This window comes from Onychostruthus taczanowskii, unplaced genomic scaffold (genome assembly GCF_017590055.1).
Source record: "Onychostruthus taczanowskii isolate IOZ18803 unplaced genomic scaffold, ASM1759005v1 scaffold3, whole genome shotgun sequence".
NCBI lineage: Eukaryota > Metazoa > Chordata > Aves > Passeriformes > Passeridae > Onychostruthus > Onychostruthus taczanowskii.
The window spans coordinates 23,780,401-23,804,064 of record NW_024500349.1 but is presented as its reverse complement, the minus strand read 5'-3'; the positions used below and the strand labels follow the sequence as shown (position 1 = coordinate 23,804,064).

General features: G+C 50.4%; 1 protein-coding gene across 1 annotated transcript in view; it reads left to right on the top strand.

The window, feature by feature from the left end:
- The first annotated feature begins 10,873 nt into the window (after positions 1-10,873).
- The window catches only part of GJC2 (gap junction protein gamma 2), a 34,866-nt gene continuing 22,075 nt past the window's right edge, over positions 10,874-23,664 (top strand). Inside the window, exon 1 of the mRNA XM_041408829.1 lies at positions 10,874-11,009. The gene's annotated coding sequence lies outside the window, so the exon portion shown is untranslated. The remainder of the gene's footprint in view (positions 11,010-23,664) is intronic.

The following is a 23,664-nucleotide window of genomic DNA, read 5'->3' as shown; positions in this document are numbered from 1 at the left end:
TTGCACCTAAACACTCCATCTTTGGGTTTCATCCTCTTTGCATCCCATCCCTCCAGTTTATCCAGCTGCTCTGCAGTACCCCTTGGTCCAGATCTCCAAACCTCCATCCACCTTATGGACAACAAGCAGAAACCCCCCCTTGGGCCACCCTTTTAGTGCCTTGCATTCACAGCCATGTTTTGATGATTATTTTGCTCGTTTACCTTTCTTGGACTGGTTTGATACATTTTTCCTAGATTTCCTAGAAAATATTGCTTCCTGTCGTGGGTTTCCCACTGCTTGGTTCTGGAACTGGCTAAACAAGGAGGAGAATCCTGTGTGGATTCGTGATGTGAGCCACGCAGGCTTTTCCTGTACTATCAAGCGATGGGCTCTGATTATTGGGCTCTGATTTTTCCTTCTGAATCGTGGGATTTACAATTTGAGGGACGCGCTTGCAGTGGGAAAAGGTCCCCTCTAGATGGCAGGGACGGCAGCGGGAACGCGCTGGAGCAGCAGGCGCAGGACGCGGCGCCCGCCTCGCTCCGGGGCTCTGCGGCCACCGCGTGGCACCTGCGGGGCTGTCACCAGATGGAAGTGCCCAGCTGCTCCTGCCCATCCCTCCTGCCCCCGGCCCCGGCTCATCCCTGCGGGACAGGTGAGCGCAGCGCGGAACGGGAGCCGCGGCAGCTCTGGGGAAACGGGAACAACCAACCTTCGGATGGTTTGTGTCCCCCTTCCCTGGTGAAGGGGAGGGAGGGGGAAGCCTGAAATGTCCCAGCCTGGTGGGGAGCCCTGCTGTAGCTGCTGTGTGTGACGGAGCAGATGGAGAACGCCTGGAACGCCAGAGCTAACACGAGGTGACGGGATCGGGATGATGGGATGGCAGTGGGAATGAGTGGTGGAGCCAGGCTGGTCCCCAGGCAGGTGGCACAGCTGTGGAGCATCTCCAGAGAGTCATTTTGGGTGCCCCTCTCCAGGTTTGGTGTTTTGGAGGGGCCGTGCCGTGTATGGAATCCCGAAGCTGGGTGGGTATGAGGGCACTTGTTGAAGTGAGTTTAATTCCTGCACCCTCAAAAAGGGGATGTCTGTTTTGTTCATTGAGTTTGCAGCCATAAATGCCTCTCTGGCTCTGTGGGTTTGGTGCTCCTTGGGGTATTCCATTCCCACATCCCTGGGTCAGGGAAGGACCATGCTGAGGTTCTCCACAACTGCAAACATCTGCTCCCAGTGCTCCATGTGGGGCTGGGATTGAGGGACCAGACTGGAAAAGTGAGGATACAGGAGCCTTCCAGCCCAGAGTCTGTCTGTGATTAAAGATGCTCCTCCTGGAGGAACATTTTCCCACCTAGAAGTCCCAGGCAGGAAGGTGCTGTTCCCCTCTCGGGGTACACCCAAGAAAAGGAGCAGGCCTGCTCCTGGGCTGCTTCCAAAAATGTCAGAAATAGGGTTTTTATATAACCAAATATTCACTGTTCTGTCAGACTGAGATAAATTTGGACAGACTTCAGCTTTTTTCAGCTGAGATGCTTTAGGAAACGTGGCAGCACCTACATCCCTGCAGGAGAGGGATGCTGGGGGAGGAAGAGGAGGGCAGGGGATGATAAAAGCTGGGATAAAACCTGCCCTGAGAGCTCTCTTGTCTGTGGCTGAGGATATTTTGGAGCTGATGCCAAGAAAATAACAACGCCCTGTAGCACTTTTGCTTCAAAGCTGTTGCTTTGCAGTCATTGCATTGTTTTTTTTTTTGCTGAATCCAGGCTGACATGCTGCTTTTGGGGCAGGAGCTGATTACTTTCCCCTATTTTTCAATTTTCATGCCTACCCAAGCTCTTCAAGGAGTGAACGTGGGGTTTGAACTCCGAGGTCACCTCTGCTCTGACCCAGCAGCACCACCCCCTGCCTGGGAAGGATGCTGTGCAGGGATTCAGGAGGGCAGGCATTCCCCAAAGCCTAAACTACCCAAAAAAAGCTGGAACCACACTCCAGGACACCTTGAAGCAGCCAACACTAGCCCAAAGCCCATTTTCCCCCATCCTGATGAGCCCAGAGACTCGTCCTTGCCGTGGTTTTCCTTGGCATCTCAGTGCCGTTGGAGGCAGCTCTGATTTTTCAGGCTTCCTTCCATTCCACTGCAGAAAGGCACCGCGGGGCAGAGCTGGCCTGGCAGATAATTGGGCAGCCGGCGTAGAAAATGAGCAAGGAGGGGAAGAAGGAGCAGGAATAATCCTGATTTTCCTGCTTGTCCATCAGCATCCGGCTGGCTCCGCGTGCGTCTCCCACGGCAGCGCCGGGATTGAGCGGCCAGGTATGGAAGTGTGAGGGGATGTGGGGCAGGGGGAGGGTGTGCCGTGGGTGTCTGAGTGCTGCCAGAAGTTATCCTGTGAGGAAAAACTCCTGGGATCTTCTGGAGAGGCTGTTCAGTGGGGGAGGCTGTGAATTGCCACCTTTTTTTGGCAAAGACAGGTTTCCTGCTCTATCCATGAGGGAAATATCTTCTAGGAAATCCTCCAGCTGCCTGCATGGCTTCAAACAGGAGGGCAGGGAATTGGGGGTCTCATCCTCATCCTCAGTGGAGCCACCTGCCCGTGTTCCCCAATCCCCCAGGGTGCAAAAACCTCTGGCAGCTCCCAGCTGCTCCAAAATGGATAAAGAGCAGTGGAATTGCTGAGAGCAGGGGGAGGTGGGCTTGGGATGGATTTCCCCAGCCATGTGGGTCCAGGGCTTTTTTCGGTAGGCTACAGCTGGGCTGGGTGGTGTGATCCATGCCAGGGTGTCCTGATGTCCCTTGTGCTATCCCACAGGACAGGGAGGTGCCCAGCACGCTCCAGCTGCTGCCACCTCACACTGAGACTGCAGCACCACCAACACCGACCACAGGTAGGTCCTGTTATCCCACAGCAGCCAAAAACACTCCCTGGGATAACTGATCCGGGTGGGACTCAAATGGATCCCTGCCAGTGTTCCTTGGCCACAGCATTGCTCCTCCAGGGCTTTTGGCCATGGCATTGCTCCTCCAGGGCTTTTGGCCAAAGCCAAATTTGCTCCTCCAGGGCCTTTTGGCCATAGCATTGCTCCTCCAGGGCTTTTGGCCACGGCATTGCTCCTCCAGGGCTTTTAGCCAAAGCCAAATTTGCTCCTCCAGGGCTTTTGGCCATGGCATTGCTCCTCCAGGGCTTTTGGCCGTGGCATTGCTCCTCCAGGGCTTTTGGCCAAAGCCAAATTTGCTCCTCCAGGACTTTTGGCCACAGCGTTGCTCCTGCAGGGCTTTTGGCCAAAGCCAAATTTGCTCCTGCAAGGCTTTTCTCTGCCTGTGCTGCCTCTGGGAAGGAAGTTGAGTGGGAGGACGGAATTTTCTGCCAAGCATCCCGTGGCTCGGGATGCTCCAGGCTGCTCGTAGGAGTCCTGCCGTGCCCATCAGCTCCACGAGGCTGAGAGTGGCCCTGGCAGCCGGCTCAGGAGGCTGTGCCTGCCTCGCTGGGTGCTGTATTTGGGTCAGCCACATCGACTGGACGTGCAACTGTGTCATCCCTGGAGAGCGCAGGACGCCGATCCATACCCGCGGCCGGCTCCGGCCGGGATGGCACTCACAGCCTGGCATCCTCCCCCTGCCCAGCCTGCCCAGCCCTGCTCCCAGCCTCCAAAACTCAGGAATCCAGTACAGGCTCGGCTTTTTCCAGCAGCAGCAGCTGTGAGTCTGCTTGTCCCGGACATGACTCCAGCCCTGTAAATAAGCAGAAGCCATCTGCAATTCCCATTGTGCCGTGGCAACTGGTACAGCCACCCCAGCGACCGGATGCTTGTGGAATCAGGGATGCATCCCCCTCCTGATGCCTGATTCCTCTCTGTCCAGCCACAAAAAGGAGGGAAAACAGGATGTTTTTCTGGATTTTACTTTCCCCATCTCCGCAGATGCAAAGAGGGGATAAAAAGAAGGGAGGCAGAAAAGGCAAAATTTCAGTATCCAGGTGGAGCTGGGCATATATAGATTTATATTCCTCAATTTCCACATCTTATTATTTAAAATATTATTATAAAATAAATAACATTATTCTATTATTTTTATATTTATAAAAAACTATATTTATAAAATTTTATTTGGTTTATTTTTATTAGGGTTTATTTTTATTGAAGCCATGTAGGGAATAAGACCCCTGGGAGCTGGGTCCAGTGGGCACAGGGAAGATTCCCAAGTCATCAGCCCAGCATTAATTTGCAGATATTCCCTGAAGAAACAGGGGTTGCTGCTCCTGTTTGTATCAGTTCTTGATGGAAAACAAAGGGTCTGTGTGGTGGGCATTGAACTTTTGGGATGGCCTGGCTCCCTGACTTGGGGTCAGCATGGAGGAGATGGAAAAAAAACTCAAAAAGCCAAAAGCAATGCTCCAGTCACCACCAATGTGCTGACCTGGATATGCTGGGTATAGGATGAGAAAATAGAGGAGATTTATTATTTTTCCTAGCTGGAAGTGCAGGATATGTGAGCTGCATCCCTTGCTTTGAACATGCCTGAAATCCTGGGATGCCTCCTGGATGTGGGGGCATGGACTGGAGGGAGAAAAAAAGCACCCCAGTTTGGCTGGGGAGGAGAAACTGGTGCCACAGCCCGGAGCAGAGGGATCATCTCCCTCCCTGGCAGGGTGGGTGCCTGTCAGGTTGTGCCCTGACAGGGAGGGTGATCCCACACCCTCCATCCTTTGGGGTCTGGCTGCTCCTTCCTGCTGCAGCCCGGCCATGCCCCCTCCCAGCTGGGAACATCCCTCTGCTCCCTCCTGCAGGGGCTGCCTGCACTCCCTGGCCCTGCCAGCATCCCCAGGAGCAGCCTGCCTCCAGCACAGCACCATTTCTCGCTTTCACTTGCCTTTTCATATATATTTTTTAAATATATAATATTTTATTCACCCTTTGTCTTCCCAAGCACGGATGCTGCTGCTCCTTGGGGTCATCCCGCTGCAGCCTCACCCCACAGCGTTGCTGTGGTGGCATCTCTGGGATCTTTACAGGGTTTTTTTTTTGTCTGAAACCCAGCCTGATCCCTTTGATCCTGCAGGGAAGGCATTTCACTGGTCTTGCAGCATCTCCTGGTGTTTCCAGAGGCAGGCAGGACCTTTCCTTGTGCATCCTCACCACCGTGGCTGCCACAGATGTGCTGCCCCTCAGGGCCCTGGGTGCCTCTGAGGATGTTTTGGCTCTGTTTTCCCACCACTTTCCCATTTAAAACTTGTGTTTATCAGTGAAGTCTCCCTGCTGAGCCTCCCCTTGTGCCCCCATCCTCCAGCCCTGACCATGCTCCCTGCACTTCCCAGAGCAGCTGTGGCTGCTCCATCCCTGGCAGTGCCCAAGGCCAGGCTGGTCAGGGCTGGGAGCACCCTGGGACAGTGGGAGGTGTCCCTGCCATGGCAGGGGTGGCTCTGGGTGAGCTTTTAGGTAATTTCCAACCCAAACCATCTGGGATTCTAAGATTCCTCCAGCTCCTCAGCATGCTCTTCCCCTGGAAGCAGCATCCAGATGCAAACTCCTGCAAGGATCCCAACAGGATCCCCCTGGGAGCATCCCTCTGTTTGATCAGTGAGCTGTGACCTCCTGTTCTCACCCCAATCCTCCCAATTCCGATTTATTTCCCCCAAGATCCCATTTCCTTCCTCTCCTGGAGGAACCTCACCCCAGTGCTGCTGTCAAGGCAAAACTGGGATTGAAAACCAAGCCTCCTGCTCTTCTCCAGTGGCATGAAGCCTTTCAGGAGTTCTTTTGTAGGAATTTGTAGGAAATTTTTAAAGTTTGATAGAAGGTTTACATAGTATATATTTGTATGTAAATTTTGAGACAAGAATTGTCGATTTAGAAACATTATAGAGTAGGATAGGTACTGTTGAGAGAGAAGTGGAATTAGAAACAAGTTTTAAAGGATGGTTTTGTAAATGAGACTAGATATTTTAGAGAAATAGAGTTATAAAATCCACATATAGGAGAACTCATAGGAAGTAATTTTAGATGATTAGTTTTAAAGGATTTATAGTATAGTGTGATAAAAGCAGAGAAACACTTGTCATTAAACCAGTTTCTGATTATAATACATTATGACATCTGCATTATCTTACTCTTCACTTAAAACTAAAATTATTTTTTTAAAAAGCACTTCTCAATTGCTCTAAGACTAAAATAAAAGTTTTTAAAACCCTTCTCAATTACTCTAAGTCAAACCCCCCCCCTTAATCCAGCACTGTCCGAGGAGCAGCAGCTTCTCCCAGTGCCACCAGCCGCAGGAGCGTGGCCGGGGAGGGGACAATGGTGCCATTGAGGGCACAGTGACACTGCTGCCGTATTGTGCCTGGCAGAGATGCCCGGCGAGAGCTGATGGCTCCTCCTTGGCTTTGTTGCAGGGCTGAGCTGGGGCTGCCCGGGGCTCTCCGTGCCCAGCCCGCGCTCCGGGAATGCGCTGAGCGCCCGCGGCTCCGCCGGCTCCGATTCCTGCCTGGGACAGGTACGGCCCGGGGGGGCATGAGCGCTGCTGCTTGTGACAGAACGGCGTTTGGTGCTGTGACATAGCGTAATGGCATGGTATTGTGATATAACATAATAATTTGGTGTTGGGATATAGCTTAGTAATGTGGTACTGTGATATAGCTTAGTAATGTGGTACTGGGATATAGCATCATCATTTGGTGCTGGGATATAGCATAGTAATGTGGTATTTTAATATAACATCATCATTTGGTGCTGGGATACAGCAGAGTAATGTGGTATTGTGATAGAACATCATCATTTGGTGTTGTGATATAGCTTAGTAATGTGGTACTGTGATATAGCATCATCATTTGGTGCTGGGATACAGCAGAGTAATGTGGTACTATGATAGAACATCATCGTTTGGTGTTGTGATATAGCTTAGTAATGTGGTACTGTGATATAGCACCATCATTTGGTGCTGTGGTATACCATAGTAATGTGGTATTTTAATATAACATCATCATTTGGTGCTGGGATACAGCAGAGTAATGTGGTACTATGATAGAACATCATCGTTTGGTGTTGTGATATAGCTTAGTAATGTGGTACTGTGATATAGCATAATAACTTGGTGCTGGGATACAGCACAGTAATGTGGTATTGTGATATAGCATCATCATTTGGTGATGGGATACAGCAGAGTAATGTGGTACTATGATAGAACATCATCGTTTGGTGTTGTGATATAGCTTAGTAATGTGGTATTGTGATATAACAATAATTTGGTGTTGGGATATAGCTTAGTAATGTGGTACTGTGATATAGCTTAGTAATGTGGTACTGTGATATAGCATCATCATTTGGTGCTGGGATATAGCATAGTAATGTGGTATTTTAATATAACATCATCATTTGGTGCTGGGATACAGCATAGTAATGTGGTACTGTGATAGAACATAATTGTTTGGTGTTGTGATATAGCAGAGTAATGTGGTATTGTGATATAGCATAATAACTTGGTGCTGGGATACAGCAGAGTAATGTGGTATTGTGATAGAACATCATCATTTGGTGTTGTGATATAGCATAGTAATGTGGTATTGTGATATAACGTAATAACTTGGTATTGTGATAGAACATAGCAATCTGCTATTATAACATAACATAATAATATGGTATTGTGATATAATGTAGCAATCTGCTATTATAACATAACATAATGTGGTATTGTGATATAACATAATGTAATAATTTGGTGTTGTGATATAGCATAGTAATGTGGTATTGTGATATAACGTAATAACTTGGTATTGTGATAGAACATAGCAATCTGCTATTATAACATAACATAATAATATGGTATTGTGATATAACATCACACAACAATCTGCTATTATAACATAACATAATCATTTGGTGTTGTGATATAGCATAGTAATTTGGTATTGTGATATAACATAACAATAATTTGGTGTTGTGATAGAACATAGCAATCTGCTATTATAACATAACATAATAATATGGTGCTGTGATATAATATAACAATCTGTTATTATAACATAATTTGGTGTTGTGATATAACATAACATAATATGGTATTGTGATATAGCAATCTGTTATTATAACATAATCATGTGGTGTTGTGATATAATAATCTGTTATTATAACATAACATAATAATTTGTTATGGCATAACGTAATAATTCGTTATTATGATGTAACAATTTGTTATTGTGAGATAGCATAACACAATAATTTGTTATTATGGCATAGCACAACACAATAATTTGTTACTATAAAAAAACCATCATTTATTATGATATAGCATAACATAATTTGTTATTTTGACATAATATAACATAATAATGTGTTATTATTATATAAAAACAAAAATTAGTTACTATGATATAACATAACATAATTTGTTATTATGGCATAACATAATAATTTATTACTATTATATAGCATAATATAATAATTTGTTATTTTGACATAACACAGCATAATAAAATGTTATTATGACAACATAATAATTTGCTATTATAGCATAGCATAATTTGTTATTATGGCATAACATAATTAGTTATTATGGCATAACTCATAAATTTATTATGATGATATAACATAATTTGTTATTATTACATAACATAATTTATGTAATATATACATAATATAATAATTTATTATAACACAATAATTTGTTATTTTGACATGACATAACATAATTATTGTGTTGTTAATTGTAATGGCAGTAGTATTGATTTTTTAAATATTTAGCTAATACTCTAATTGGTTTAATTGTTTTAAGGTTATTTTTGAGGTAAGTTGAGGTAGGAATAAAGTTGATGTAACTTCTTTTGTAGGATCTTAAGGTTTGAAGTTGTTATTATAGGGTTTTTTTATAATGATGGGTAAATTCTTTTTAATGCTGTGAGAAACAACCGCTCACTTTGAAAATTTAAAAGGTTTATTAACCTTTTAAACCTTAACAAAAATACAAAAAAGGACTACATAAGGTAAAATTCTCAGCAGTGGGAACTGCTCTTGTGCACATCTCATTATCTATCTAAGTTTTATTTTGTTTTACTTTTTAAATGTTTTTATGGGTTTTTTTAAATGTTTTCTATGGTTTTTTTCATTGTCACCACCTAACCAGAATGGGTCTCTGTTGGGGGGCACTGACAGGGAGGGATTGTGGATTTGGGAGCAAAACATTGGGAGGGAAATGAAGTTCTTCAACCCAGGAGGCTGTGTCACTGTTTTATTGATCCTTATAAAATATTGTGTATTTATTATATTTTATATATTGCATGCATAAAGGCAGCATTGAGAGCCATGAAAATGACAATTCCTTCCTAAGCCAGCAAAATGTTTTGCATTAAATATTTGCATAAGATACAGAAAACCAACTCCACTTGGGGTCTGGAGAATCCCTTAACATTTGAATCCAGGATTTTGCTCAGACCCCTTTTACACAAGGCTGAATGAGAGTTTGCTCAGAGTCTGATACAGAGCAGGGCTGAGATATTTTTTTTAGGAGCATATTTAAAGTTATTTTTGAGCTGTGTGGTTACAAAACCGATTTCCCTATGCATTTTCTTGCCCAAAATTCCTCGAAATCCTCGGATTTGGGCTGAACTTTGGGCTCGTGACTGAGCTGCAGGAGCAAGTGCTGTGGTGCTTCCTCTCTCCTCCCTCCTCCTCCTCCATCCCTGGAGCATCCAGGAGCTGATTTCCTCTGGAAAACTCCTCCTGGGATCCCATAAATCCTGCAGAGTCAGCCAGGCTGCTCCCAGCTTGTTCCTCCCCCAAAGCAGCTGCAGAGCAGAAAACACGCTTGAGAAATTCAATCAGGGGGTGAAAACTTGGCTGCCCCATCCCAGCTGTTCTGAGGAGCAAGGACATCTCTTAAAATTTCCTTCAAACCAGGAAAAACAAGTTTATTTTGAGGAGCTTCACACGGTGGGAGCTGCTCAGGACATGCTGAGGTTCAAGAGAGGAAGAGCCACCAGATTTTAAAGGTTTAGGGCCTTCTTCATGCCAAATTTGTTCAGTTTCGGGGGTTTTCTTTAATTGCAGCGAGCAAAACCTCACTGACTTGGACTCCTGGAAGCCAAATCTCCCCTCACAACTCGGGGCCTTTAAGGAAAACATCAATTTTTGTGAGGTCAGCCATAAAGTCATGCGGGTTGGCAACGGGGAGGAACGGACGACAGCGTGCCAAAGGTTGTGGAAATTATTTAATCCCTGTTCGTGGCTTTGAGTCAGGGGCAGCATCCCCCCCTCTGCAGCAGGGATGTGCACAGGGGGGAGAAGATAAAAAAAAAATCCCTCTGGCAGAGAGCAGGAGGGGCTGAGGGAGGAGGAGAGTGTCCCTCTGTCCCCTTCCAGCTGTTTTCCCTTCCAGCTGTTCCCCCTGCCCTGCAAAACGGGGTTGGGATAGGAGCCTCGGGTCAACAAAAACCACTAAAATACAAAATTTCAGCAACGGGCAGTGCTTTGGGCGTAAAAACTGTGGGGGACAAATGAATTTTTTGGTGGTGCTGCAGTGTTTAAGGGCAGGGAGAGTTTGTGGCCAACTTTCCACCAGGTTTGGAGCAGAAAGGAAAAGAAATCCCAAACAAGAAGGAAACATTCTTATCCTGCCGCAGCACCTCCGCTTCCCGCCTTCCTCTCCTGCTCCGAGGAGCTCTTTTTGCTATTTTTAGCCCTAAACTCTCCGACTATTTGAATTATTTGATTTTTTTTTTTCCATAAACACCGCTCCGTCAGCGCGAGCGAGTTGAATTCATCGCACTCTCTCTTTTTCTTTTTCTTTTTTTTTTTTTTTTTTTTTTTTTTTCTGTCGTTTTTCATTCGGGCTGAGAAGGAAAATCCAAAAACACCGAGGGGGAAGGCAAGGAATCCTTGCTGTCTGCCGGGGTGCAGATCCAGCAGATCCAGAGGAGTTTTCCCGTCTCCACGTCAGAGCGCGGGTGGGAGGGAGGAGAGCGGCGCTGGGAGCGGCCCCGGACGGGGATCCAGGGATCCGCAGCTGGCCAGGATGGGACAGTTTTGGGAAGGACCGAGCCCAGCTCTTCTCCGTATGTTACTTTCGTGTTCGTTTTGTTCTGCTCTCCCTCCTCCTCGTTTTGCCGGTGGTTTTTCAGCTCGGCGCGTCGCAGATCCCCTCCCTGTGCTGCGCCCCGCTCTGCTCCCACCCCGCTCCTCGTTTTCTGCCCTTTCCCAGTTATTAGGGTGGGAAATGCGTTTGCTGAGACTGAGTGTTCCTGTGGTGCCTTTGCTGCCGGGGTGAGAGCCGCTACATCCCTATTTGGCATCGGTTTGTGCACGCTTTGCTGGAGTGAATCATCCCCCGGCACGCAGGGCACTGCAAATCCACGTCCGGGCAGTTTGGGGTGAAACCAGCCCTGGTTTAGCTTTTTGTCCCCCACGGAAAAAGGAAAGAATTCTTCCCTGTGAGGGTGGGGAGGGGCTGGGATGGAATTCCCAGAGGAGCTGTGGCTGCCCCTGGATCCCTGGAAGTGCCCAAGGCCGGGTTGGAGCAGCCTGGGACAGTGGAAGTGTCCCTGCTATGGGGTGGAATGAGGTTGATCCTTAAGGTCTCTTCCACCCCAAACCATTCTGGGATTCTGTGAAGCCCCTCTGAGCTCTGGGACCTCCTGCCCATCCCAAACCTCCTCTTATCTCAGACCACCCGAGCTGGGGGGAGGAGCACCAGATTCTGATTTTCCTGCTGCTCCTGTGTTCCATTCCTGAGGTTTCTGCAAACTTCGGGATCTGCATCCTCCTGGCTTTGGGATCATCAGCTTAGATCCCCCTGCTCCTGCATCCTGAGCTGGGCTGTGAGGCCGGGCACAGCTGGAGAGCAGCAGCCAGGGGGGCTCATCCCAGCAGCAGATGTGGATTTGCAGCTGGTGTCTCTAATCCGTGAGAAGTTTATCTTCTCTGGAAGGTGCTTTTAGCTTGTTTTTGAAATAAGATCCAAGGCTGTGAGCGCCCTTTTCATCTTCACATCCCAAACACCTTGCAAAGGCTGTGTTCCCTCCTGTGCAGCTGGGGAAACTGAGGCAGGGGGAGCCCGTGGATTGGCAGCACCACGCCAGTGGGAGCTGAACCTGCTCCTAGGTGGCCTGAACTTCTTGGCCAGCCTTCCTTGAGAGAAAACTCTCCTTTGGTTACCAAACCCCCAGGATGCTCCTCTGGGGTGGGATCTCTAACTTGGATCCTTTATCCCCACTTCAAGCTCCTGAGGTGAACCTCATGGGGAGTTGCTGTTGAAGTTCCACAGCTTTTAATTGTCCCATCCTTCAAAATCCTCAGGGTTCATCCCCACCTCAAGCTCCTGAGATGAACCTCATGGGGAGATGCTGTTGAAGTTCCACAGCTTTTAATTGTCCCATCCTTCAAAATCCTCAGGGTTTTCCCCGTGGCTGATGCATAACCCTGAGTTGTGTCCCTTCTACCTCCACATCTCTGCAGATTTAGTTGCCACCAGTGTTTGTCCAAAGGTTTTCCTGGACAGGGGGGCTGGAAGGAGTTCCTGACGCCCCCTTGTTCATGGTCTGGGAGAGCATTCCTCCCTCCATCATCTCCTCCCATCCCAAAAAGCCCTTCCCATCTCTCCCAAGCACAGGAGCTGGGCTGAATGGATTTATTTAAGCTCTGCTTGATGGCAGAGAGCTGTGTCCTCTCCTGGTGGGAGGAGAGCAAACATTCCTGATGCATGACCCTGAGTTGTGTCCCTTCTACCTCCAGATCTCTGCAGATTTAGTTGCCACCAGTGTTTGTCCAAAGGTTTTCCTGGACAGGGGGGCTGGAAGGAGTTCCTGACGCCCCCTTGTTCATGGTCTGGGAGAGCATTCCTCCCTCCATCATCTCCTCCCATCCCAAAAAGCCCTTCCCATCTCTCCCAAGCACAGGAGCTGGGCTGAATGGATTTATTTAAGCTCTGCTTGATGGCAGAGAGCTGTGTCCTCTCCTGGTGGGAGGAGAGCAAACATTCCATGAGCCCCCCAAAGGGAAACAGAGTCCCTTAAATCCCGGGAGGCCACAGGCACCTTCTCCTTCCCCCAAATTTCCTTGCAATGCCACAGGAGGGCACCTGCCCTGTGTCCAAAGCTTCCTTAGAGAGGCAGAGGGAGGAAATCCCAGCTCCAGACAATGGGAACGGGAAAAGGGCCATGAGGCAGATGGGGAATCTGCACCTCCTGCAAGCTGGGAGAGCCATTTCCCAGACAATCCTTGGGTCTTGTCCAAGACCAAAATACCAGGAGGGTTTTATTTGTGTGTGTGTCACAAGGAAACCCCTCCTTCCCCAGCAAGATGGTATTCCTGATTGATCCCAGTGCTGGGGAAAACCCTCTTCTCCTGTCATTTACAGCCTGGCTGGAGTTCTTCCACCCAGTGCTCACCCAAAACTCACCCAAGGGTCAGTTTTGGGGCTGCCCAGCTCCCTTTGACCCGCTCTGTCCCTTGGAGATTGTGGTGACCAGCCGTGAACATCCACGTGGTTTCTGCTCCTTGCTGCCAGGAGAAGGGAAAATAAAGGAGTTTTTGTGGCGTTTCTGCACGTTGCAACCTGGGGCTGTGGCAGTAAAAGACAGGGATCATGGATAGAAAAGGAGCAGCCCCATGCTATAAATTAATTAAGGCACATGGGAATAAACTTTGCTGGAATAATTTATCTCCCTGAATCTCCCATTTTTTGGTGCTGTGGGTTGTGCCACTGTTTCTCTGGCTGCCTCCTCAGAAGGTGAGGACCCCGTGTCCCACCCTGAGCTGTCCCTGAGGGGTGAAGTGACTTTATAAGGACACGCCAAGCCCTTGAGCAGGTCAGAATTGCTCCTCTAAGAGCTGCACACTCTCTTTCTTGTGCACTTTGCCTTTTTGCTCCTTCTCCATCCTCTGGAGGTGGATGCCAACTTTTCCTGGATCCACTGGGTGTGGAGGTGTGGGAAAGGCTGAGCAAGGTGAGGATCTGAGGGTGATTTTGGCAATCCCAGGCCAGCAGAGGCTGGAGGTCCCTCAGGAGGCGCAGATGCCACCAGCTCCCCGTGCCAGGGAGACTTTGATTTCCCATCCGCTTGAAATTCTGGCTGCATCTTGTCCTTCCATGGAATATTTTTGGCATGTCTGTGAGCAACACAGAGCAGCAGTGCTCCCCAGCTTCCCCCAGGCTCAGTCCCATCACCCTGATCACTAATGACACTCCACAGCCTCGTCCCCTCTCGTCATCCCTGGGAGGTGCCACCACCAGCTGGGCCCTGTCACCATCACAGCGGGGTGACAGGGTGGCACCAGCTGCTCCACAGGAGCCAGGACGGTGGTGAGGTCACAAAACCCTATTTTCTGAGGGGTTTACACCCAGAATCCCCATTTCCCCAGAGACCAGGTCTGTTTTGGCAGATTGAGGGAGCTCGGCACCTCTGAGGCCGCGTTCCTGCTTTGCGTTGTTATTTCTGACCCTTTTTCAGACCCTTTTAAACTGGCTGGGAGCTGTGCAAGTCTGTGTGAGACTTGCACAGCTTGGTGACACAGGGCAGGGGGCAGCGAGCCTCTGGTGGCACCAACGGTGGGATGGAAATGGGCAAAATCACGGGAAAACAGCCCACTGGGGCGAGGCATCACTGCCAGCCCAGCCCTGAGCACCTCTGGGTGCTCCCATCCCTTCTCTGTGTTACCTTCTGGATCGAGGCAGGGTTAATCCACGACCCCAAACCCTGTTCCCTACCTACAGCCCCAGAGAACACCCGCCGTGCATCCGGAAACCTCTGCTTCGGAAACCTGAAGCCGGTTCAAACGCGAACCCGAGCCAAATTCCTCCAGGCACGTTTCTATCATCTTTTTTTACTTTATTGTATTTTTTTTTTTTCCTGCCGGTGACAATGGCTTTGCTCAGGGCTCTGCCCAGCCCTTTCCTCTGCGCTGCCAGACAGAAATACAGAAATAGTTAACCAGGTTGGCTCAGAAATGAATGTCCTCGTTTCCTTCCCCAGCCAGGCGGTTCCCCCTGCCCGTGTCTCCGCTCGGAGCCCGGGGAGGAGCCGCTCCCTCCATCCCCAGAGCACCAGACGATGTCTCACTGACCTGGTGGCCTGTGCCAGCACTGCCTGGTGCCCGGGGCTCTCTGCAGCATGGGAACGCCACTTTGCTCGCTCCCTGCACCTCGTGTGCCCCGGGGGAGGTGGGAGCCAGCGCCGGCTCTGCGGCTCCACTCTAAACAGATAGGGCTGGTGATAAAAAAGCGGCGCTGGAGAATGTGGCGTTCACATTCTCTGAAAAATTCTTTCCCTCAGGATTTTTCTCCTGAAAAAGGAGCTTCTCCTGAGAAGCTACGGCGCTGGAGAATGTGGTGTTCGCATTCTCTGAAAAATTCTTTCGCTCAGGATTTTTCTCCTGAAAAAGGAGCTTCTCCTGAGAAGCTGAGAAGCCTCAGAGAAAAAGGAGAGCAATTCTTGTCTCACTCGCTTCTCCCGTGTTTTGCTGCTTTGGAATGTGTTTGGAGATTGTTTACCCACAGGTGATTGTTTCACTGGATTCTGGTGTGAGTTGTTTTCACTCTTTGGCCAATCAGGGCCAAGCTGTGCCAAGACTCTGGAAAGAGTCTGGAGTTTTCATTATTATCTTTTTAGCATTGAGTAAGTATCCTTTCTGTATTCTTTAGTATAGTATAGCATAGTATTCTTTAATATACTATAATATTATAAAATAATAAATTAGCCTTCTGAGAACATGGAGTCAGATTCATCATTCCTCCCTGTCACAGGAATCCCTGCAAATACAACAGGAGAAGAGGAGGGGGGGAGAAAGAGAGCGAGGGAAAAGATGATGCCACGGGGGTTGCAAAGCAATCCCTCCTGTAGACAGAACCTCGTTTGATAGCACGGCTTCTCCTGGGAGATCCCCCAGGAAAGGGGGAGACCTCAGTGCCCAGAACCCACGGGCTGTGTCAGGGACACCCCAGGCTGGTCTGGGGAGGTGTTTAGGGTCATCCCAGATGCCACAACCCATTAGTTCTGCCGTGGGTTGATGGCTCCCGGGATGCTCCAGCTGCCCGGCAGCGATGCGGCGCTCGGGAGGAGCCGCTCGCCGCTCCACAGCCTCTTCTCCGAGGGCATCCAGAGCAAGGCCGCCTCTCACGGGGCTTTGTTGCATGCTTGGCTTGGCTTGCTGGGAGGTGGTCGCTGTCAGGCTTGCAGAATCCCCGGACAAAGCGCTTTCCACGCTGCGGGGCCGCAGGGACACGGGTGAGATCAGCCGCAGCTTCAGCGCCTGCTTGGATGGAGCCGGAGGTTTGCAGAGCAGGGAGGCGGCGTGTGCTGGGGAGAGCTGGGCTGCTGGAGCGTGAGACATCCCTGCCCGGGGCATGGAGACCTGTCTGGCATCCTGGTGTGGCTGGAGAGGTGAGGAGCTCCAGCCAGGGAGCAAAGATCTGCCGGGAATGCCGGGAGGTGGACTGCGTGCCACCGGGATTTTGGGAGGAGGGAGGATTTCTGTGCCCTCTCCTTCGGCCCCAGCCTGGGAGATGACCTGGGGCTGGTCTTTCTGTGGGTGGGACCCACGGCAAAATGAGCAGAGCTGGGGCTGGACCCTGCCTGGGGGCTGCTCCTGCTCAGCTCTTGGTGCTGCTGGAGGGTTTGGCCAAGGCTGTTTCTGCCTGGAGATCAGGGAGGACTCGAGTGGCAAATGCAGGGTTTGATCTCCTGTGCCTGTCCTCAAGGTCAGCACGAGCTGTGGGGGCTCCTGAAGCTGCTGTGTGGGGTAACCCTACCCCTGGTGGTTACAGCACAGAGGGATACCCTGGAAAACAGGACAGGCATGTGGCCAGCTCACAGGTTCAGCTTTCTGCAAGAAATTCTGTGTCTAAGGGCAAACATGTGAGGTTCTGTGCTCTGGCCAGGAGCGTGTGGGCGTGGAGCTCCTTAATTCCTCCATGAGCAGAGCTCTCCGGGAGATCCCAAGGTGGGAGGATGAGTAGGAAGCTCAGCTCCAGCTTCCTCTCAGTCCTTCTCCCTGCTTGTCTCCCTCCCTCCTGGATCCCATGGCTGCAGAGCCTCCTGGCAGCCCACAGCACTTTTTCAGCCATTCCAGAGAACTGGAATGGCTCTAGCGAGGGCGAGCTCTGATTTACAGGGAGTGTTTTTATGGTGTTTATGTTGGCAGGCTGGAGTTTACGTACGGTTGGAAATGTTCGCTGAAGCCTTTTATCGCCGGGGCTGAAAAACAACAGCGCTGATGAAAAGTCCTCTGCTAATTGCAGAGGGGTTGAGTCAGGGCTGGGGCTGCAAAATGCCTGGCTCCTGCTTGGCTCCAGGGGCTGCTGCTGCCTGCAGTCCCCACGGGGAAGGAGAGGTGATTTCAGCCATCAGCAGGGTGGGATCCGTCCAGGTTGGGCCATTTTGCCAGTGAAGGTCACATCTGGCACTGAGAGGGACAGATCCTGGTGCCTCAGGCTCCTGTCCCTGCTCACAGCCTGACAGAACAAGATGATCAGCAGATGTAAGAGGTTTCAGCTTGGGAAAAAAGCAGTTGCTTAAATGTGGGGGTTTTTTATAACTCAGATGTGGGGGGCAGCACCTTGTGCTGGTGTTGGAAATGCAGCTCAGTTCCATCCCATCACTCCTCTCCCCATGTCTGTGTAGGATCTCAGTGTCCCAGCTGAGGTTTTAGTGAAATCAGTGTCTTGGTGAGATCCCATCCTCACCTGTGGGATTTAGAGTGATTGAACCTCACAAGCCCCTCACAAGAAACAACCTCCTGCTCTTCATTTTCCACTGGATTATCCACCCCCCAATTAGTCCTGCAGAATTAGTCTGAGAGCAGGAAACTTTTTCAGGTGCCAGCAATGGATCATCTTGGAGAACAGGGAAAGAATTTATCACCTGCCATAAGAAACCTACTTTAAAATCATCTCCTGATCCCTCCAGTCATGTCCACCTTCCCTTCTGGAGCATGACAGGTGCTAAGGAGAAGTGGGTGATCCATGGGGTGTGAGCAGCACCTTGGTGTGGGATGGGAACTCTTAAGGGCAGTGTAAAATGTAAAACAGCAGGAGAGAGTTGCAGGGGGATGCCACACCTTGGGCAGGGTGTGCTTCAGGTCTCCTGGTTCCTGAGAGCAGCTGGTGACATCTACAGGAGTGGGGATAAAAGCTGGAAACTGAGATGGGTCCCAGACAGTCCCTGGATGTCAGGCAGGTCACAGAATCCCAGAATGGTTTGGGTTGGAAGGGCCGTGGGCAGGGACACCTTCCACTGTCCCAGGCTGCTCCAAGCCCCATCCAGCCTGGCCTTGGACACTTCCAGGGATGGAGCAGCCACAGCTCCTCCGGGCACCCTGTGCTCAGCTCCAAGGAGGGTTGACCACCCAAGTTTAAACAATGAAATCCCACCCCAGTGCCTTAAAACCAGTCCTGGAGGATGCCACAGAGATTTTGTCCTTTGGAGGAGACCACGGCACAAGGTCCTGCCTCTGCATCACCCCAGAGTTGCTCCATACCCCTGCAACCCTTATCCCAGAAACATCTACTGGGACTCCCCTGCCAGGCAAAAGGGCACTTTATTCCAAGCCAGCTGTTTGGGAAAGGTCCTGGCTAGCATTAGGCACCTCAGTAGATGTGTCCTGCTGGGTAGATCCTGATAAGAAGGGAGGGAAGGAAAGGCACAGCATTACAAGCACATCTACGTGCCTCTAGTCTAGTCAAACATACAAGGAAATTTAAGGAATTTGGTTCAAAGTGTTTTAGTGAGGCAGAGAACCTTCTGTTTTAAGGGATTTCTGGTATTTCTCAGCCTGCACTGAACCACACAGATTCTAAAAGAGGAGGGGAAAGAAAAAAAAAAAAGACAAAAAACCAACAAATCCCCCACTTTGCTACTGGCAGTAAAATTTTGGCTGACACATGTGAGCCTCTATTAACCCATGGCCCTGTGAACGTGCTGCTCAGGGACAAACCTTACAGCAGGAGAGTCCATCCTGCTGTTACTCCAAGCTTCCAAAAAAACAGCCAAAACAAATATTTGGAGGAAAGGCAGGGGCTGCCTGGAGGGAGGACTCGGGCAGGAATGCTCCTGCCACTGGGCAGGAGGTGACATCATCCAGATTCCTTCACTGAGGAATGCAGGATTTGGTCTTCCCTGCCAGTAATTGCTTTTCAAAAACAGGCCTGCCCAGGGAAGCAGATTTCACCCAGCCCCTTCCACTGCACGGCAGAGAGGCTGAATGTTCCCAAATCCCCTTCTTGTCCCTAGTTTAACAGGGAATTGTGTGGGCAGACAAGGTAAAATTGGTCATTTCCCAAACCGCAAGTGAAAGCACCCAAAATTCCAGCGGTGGGAGCTGGACAGAAATCTGGCAGGGAGAACTGGTGGGGCAGCAGTGACTCCTTGGGGCTGGCCAGGATGGGGCAGGTGATGGGCTGGGGGGTCCCTGTGTGGGTTTCTGTGCTGAGCAGACTTTGCTGAGAGCTGCAGGGGAGCCCATGGTGACCTCCACGGTGACCTCAGTCCTATGAAGCCCAGTGACCACGTCAGGTGTTTTTGAATGCAGAACTTCAGTGGTGACTGGAGGGTGCTGGTCCCTGTAGATCCCTTCCAATGGAATGTTCTCTGGTTCTGTGCTGGAATAGGTGCTGATGTGCAGAGCATTCTGACCAACCTGGCTTGATCCAGGGCAGGGACTGTCCCCCTGTGCTGGCACACCTTGAATTCTGTGTCCTTGTTTGGGCTCCTTGCAAGAAGAAGGACATTGAGGGTCTGGAGCCCCAGGAGAGGCTGAGGGAGCTGGGAAGGGGCTCAGCCTGGAGAAAAGGAGCTCAGGGGGGACCTTGTGGCTCTGCACAACTCCTGACAGGAGGGGACAGCCGGGGGGGGGTCAGGCTGTGCTCCAGGGAGCAGGGACAGGAGGAGAGGAACAGCCTCAAGTTGTGCCAGGTGAGGTGTTGATTGGATATTAGGGAAAATTTCTTCCCTGAAAGGCTGGTCAGGCATTGGAAGGGGCTGCCCAGGGCAGTGGTGGAGTCACCATCCCTGGAAGTGTTCGAATACACGTTGATGTGGCACCTGGGGACATGGTTTGAGGCGAACACAGTAGTGCTGGCTTGATGGTCAGACTTGATGATCTTAGAGCTCATTTCCAACCTTAACGACCCTTAATGATTAGTCTGGTAGGGCTAATTCAGCCAGGCCACCCCTCCACGAAGCTTCTGGCTTCTCCTTTGGGTTGAACAGCCCAAATCCCATCTCCAGCCCCTTGAGCTTGCAGCCCTCCACCCCAGGCTCTGCGGTGGCTCCACCAACACCTCTGGAAATGGATGTCATCAGCACTTCCAGCAGCAGCAGAGGGGTCAGTTCCTGTGGGATGGAGGCTGCTGCTGTCATTTCAATAGGTGGAACTAGGTGTAGTTCAGCTGCCCCCATTACCAGTCCAACGGGGTGATTTAGTGCCTGGAAAGGCCCGAAATATTTTGCTCTCAGTGCCTGACAGAGGATGGCTGGCAGGAAACGAGCTCTGAGGCAGGGCAGGTTTTGCTGGTTCTCTAATTTTCCGCCAGGTTTTGGAAATTCTTGGCAATGAAATGGAGAGCAGAAGAGAAGGGTCTTGGCCAAAGGAGAAATCCCACTTGGTCAGCAGGATTTTTGGGAAGGGTGGAGTGAGGAGCTCTGGATGGGCAGCAGCAGGACAAGGGCTGGATCTGCTCTGCTGAGGTTGCTGGGATGTGGTGCCAGGTGTGCCAGGAGAAGGCCTGCTCACTTTTGGGGCCAGCAGGCCCCCAAAAAAGGGGGGATGGACACAAAGCAGGGTCTGGGCTCATGGCAGGGTGATAATATTGAATTTTGTCATGGCAGAAGAGGCACATCCATGCAGGAGGGTTGGGATCAGGTCCCACGTGGGACAGGGTGACAATGCCGTGGGAGGAACCTTCTGTGGGACATCCTGGGCTTGGTTTGGATATTGTCCCCCACCAGGCAAGTCCCTTCCCTCGTCATACCTCAGCCACCCTCCACCCCAGGGCTGTGTCTGGTGCTGACAGTCCTGGTCTGCAGGACTTTTACAGCTCAGAGAGAACCACTATTTCCCTCGTTCTCTTTGGGAGAGGGGGAAATCACAGAATCTGACGGTGTGGGTTGGAAGGGACATTAAAGATCATCTGGTCCCCAGAAGGAGAATGCAGGCACCAATCCCATTGCCTCACACATGCTGAGCAAGCACTCCACCACTGGAGCTAACCCCCTGTGGGATTCCACAGGGCTGGAATAGGGAATAAAGGGTATGAAATAGGGATCTCCTGCTCATTCCTGCCTGGAGTCACCCCAGAGGCAGCACAGAGCTGGCCAAGCAGGACTGACATGAGCTCCAGAGGATTCAAGTGGAGGCTCCATTGAGGGTCAGTAGGGGCCAAAAAGCAGCCAGGAAAAAGGATTATAATAGATGCAGATCTGCTTTTAAACGACACAAGGAAGCTCAGAGGCTCTGTATTTATCACAGCTTGGTGAGTCAGGTGTGGGGCTGCTCCTCTGGCTCCCAGCAGGACGTGATTTGGGGGTTTGGTTCATGTTGTTTCTTCAAGTTTCTCAGAAACACAGATGGTGGTGTGGTTTCTTAATTGTTTCTGTCTGGAGGCTGAAGGGAGGATGACTTGGAGAGGAAGGGAGGGAAGGAACCAGAGATGGAAAGACTGAATTTTCAAGAAGAGCCTCCCACCACTTCATCTTCTTTCCTCAGATTCTTTTTTCCTCAGCTTCTGGTAATGGCCAGGGTCAGTGATTGCAGCTTTTCAGTCCAGAAAATTCTCAGGGGGTTTCCTGGAATATTGAAACGTGGTGGGCTGGGTGACCACCACAGCAAAGAGGATGGACCTCAGCTGAGCAGCAACAAACTGAGACATGTCCCAAAAGCAGCCTGGAGACCAGAGACTCTGGTGTGGCATTTACAGCAACTAAGACATGTCCCAAAAGCAGCCTGGAGACCAGAGACTCTGGTGTGGCATTTTTAAGGTCTATTTATCACTAAATGAAGGAAAATAATTTTTTTTTCCTAAATACCCTCTTTGCACAGCATTTTCTGTGCTGATTTCTTCTTTAAACTTAGCAGAGGAGGCTGAACTGGCCCTGGGCTGGCAGAAAGTGTGGAAGAAATGTGAGCACCAGATTGGGAGCCTGGGAAGGGGCTCGCTGCACGTCCTGGAGGGATTTTAGTATTATTGTGAATTAAACCATGACTGTAACATCCTCTGTGTCCCATCCCCAGCCTCACAGTGGAGCTTCAGGCACCCCTGGCTGGGAACCAGACAAATTCACGGGAGGAACCTGCCCTGGCAGCAGGAGCTTCCCCCTTCCCAGGGGTGGTGGAGGGTTTGGGGTGAGCAGGGCAGGGCTCACCTGAGCTGTTCTTTTCTCTAGCAAAACCTGCACCTGACATAAGGATCTCCTCGAGCCAGGTCTCATAAGCTCTTGGAGATCTATACCACACCTGAGATAGCTCAGCCACCTCAGATGGCATAAAATCAGCAGGATGGCTTCTGTGGCAGTGCTGGAAACAGAAAAGTTTTAATAAAAGGCAAAATAACAAAGCTCTTTACAGAGAAAAGGTTCTTGCTCCTGGTAAAACACCCCACAAAAGCAATTAGTTCTTTTTGTTATCTTCTTTTTCTAGCAAATTGCTTAGGCAGGACCTTTTGGCTTCCATCCAATTGGCTATCCTTAAGTTTGAGGTGAAGTTCCCAAGGTCTTATGAGGTGTCTTTTTACCTAACTGAGGAGAGAAACTTCAGGGCTTCTTTCCTTTTTTAGGAGACAAAGGATAATTTGGTCACTCTGTCAACAGGGAGCACATTCCAACATGCACCCACGGGCCTGGTGCTCCCTTGGGAAGATCCCTGAATTCAGGACCGACCTGAAAGCAAAGACAGACCCCTCATCTCTCAGCCCCGTGTCTCAGGCTGTGGATCAGCCCTGGGCGCTGCGGCGCTGCTGGCTCAGGCCCACAGCCACGAGCTGCAGCTTCCCCTGGGTAACAGGCATGGAAGGGCTCTCCTCCTCCTCCTCCTCCATCTTCCTGCCTTCCCCTTCCGCCTCAGCGTGCTCATTCATGAAAAATTCCCCGCTGGATGGACGTGCGGAGAGGGATTGGTGTTGGCACGTTTTTTCCCGCGCGCCGGCCAAGGGAGGTCGTAGGCCCAGAGGGATTCAATCTTTGTTTTCGCAGCTGGATTCCACATTATCCTTTCATCTCCCCCAGCTTTTTATTGCTGCTCATTCCCCGCAGCGACCTGCTGGGAAGCAGAGTGTGTGCTCGTGCGGCAGCGAGTGGTGCTGTCCCCCCCAGGGTCCCAGGATGAGGAGCAATGGCCATAAACAAAAACACAACGAGTTTTCCTCAACATGAGGAAAAAACTTCTTCCCATGGCGGGTGGCAGAGCTGTGGAACAGCTGCCCAGGGAGGGCGTGGAGCCTCCCTCTCTGGAAGCACCCCAAACCCACCGGGATGAGTTCCTGTGCCAGCTGCTCCAGGCGACCCTCCCTGGGCAGGGGCGTTGGGCTGGGTGATCCCCAGAGGTCCCTTCCAACCACAACAGTTCCAGGGTTCTGTGATTCCACGACCTGCACGGCCCCACGTGTTCATTAAGGATTGAGGCTGGATTATGTGCTCCTGCAGCGGGGCCACGCAATGGATCCTGTCTGGGGAGGGAGGAAGGTGCCATCCCATAATGGTCCCCTGAGGACACCTGGCTGCAGCC